Source organism: Cynara cardunculus (genome assembly GCF_001531365.2).
Source record: "Cynara cardunculus var. scolymus isolate 2C chromosome LG 6, CcrdV1, whole genome shotgun sequence".
In the NCBI taxonomy this organism is placed as follows: domain Eukaryota; kingdom Viridiplantae; phylum Streptophyta; class Magnoliopsida; order Asterales; family Asteraceae; genus Cynara; species Cynara cardunculus.
The window spans coordinates 4,816,277-4,817,593 of NC_037533.1; positions in this window are offsets into that span (position 1 = coordinate 4,816,277).

Here is a 1,317-nt window from a genome sequence, read left to right on the forward strand (position 1 = left end):
TCACGGACAAACCGGGGAGGTTTGGCAAGAGAGCCATTATCTTGTGTGTGTGTTTGCAATTTGTAAAGCCATTTGTAAGTAGTAAATTATCTAAGAAGAGATAAATTAATACATAAAATTACCCAAACACAAGGAAAGAAAGAAAACACTGCTCTGATACCACTTGTTGGTCCCGTAAGGGTCTACAAGAAGAGAAACAGTTTGTAGAAAGGGGGTGGATACAAACACAGTATTTTCAAATTTAAAATATATATTGATAGAGAAGATCAATATAGATTTTACAAGATTGTTTGCGGAAAGATAAGGTAATAAAAACCTATCTAAACAATCGTTGGTTACACACAAAGCTTTAGCAATTACAAGAAAAGAAGTTGCTAAAAGAAAGATCATTTACTTAAGTTAGAAGATGATTGAAGTAAGAATAAGGTTAGAGAGAGTTGCGTGCTCTCTACATGGAGAATAAACACTTCTATTTATACCCAGTGCATTAAATGTCCATTTAATGCAATATGGTAGGTTTAGAGTGTGTGTCAAACCTTAAGAGAAAGGCTTGTCCTTTGCTATAGTGAATAGTATAAAAGCACTATTTCTGAGCAGACATCCATACCTAAATTTGGTGGACAAAGAGTCGACTAATCGGCTCCGTACCGTACTAACTTTTGTAAGGGTATGGGCTTTGTCCTTTGTGTGCATAAGGATAAGACAACAACAATCGTGCTAAGCAAGCTTCCTTTGATTGCTGAATGCTAGAATAACCTGAAGGTCTCATCATCATTCGCTGAAGCTAGAGCAGTCTTCACACATATGTAGACAGGCTTGCAATCACTGAATACCACTTCAGATCACGTACTCGCCGGTCTCTAATCTTCAGTTTCAATCTTTGACGTTTGCTGAAGGTTCTTTGGTGTGAGTGTTGTCTTCTTGAAGTATTGTTGTCTCTGATAGATTTACAATGCAAGTTCTTCAGCGATCACTGAACATACTCAATGAAGATCGCTGGAACTGAAAATACAGAAACACAAATACAACGTGAAAGAGAAAATGGATTATCATCAAATCACTGAGAGAGAGGATCAACAATATCATATATGTATTTGCACCAGTCTATCTCAGGTATCATTTTCAAATCCTTAATGGAAGGCAAGAAACTAAGATTGCAACACCCCATGCGATTACAATCTACCATCAAGTTAACAAACAAGACCAAGAAATTGATTTGGAATGCACCGGATGCATCTCCAGAACCTTGGATAAGTTTCATAACATCCTTTGGTCTCATCTTTTTCTTATCAAATTGCTTCCTAAACATGCCATTAA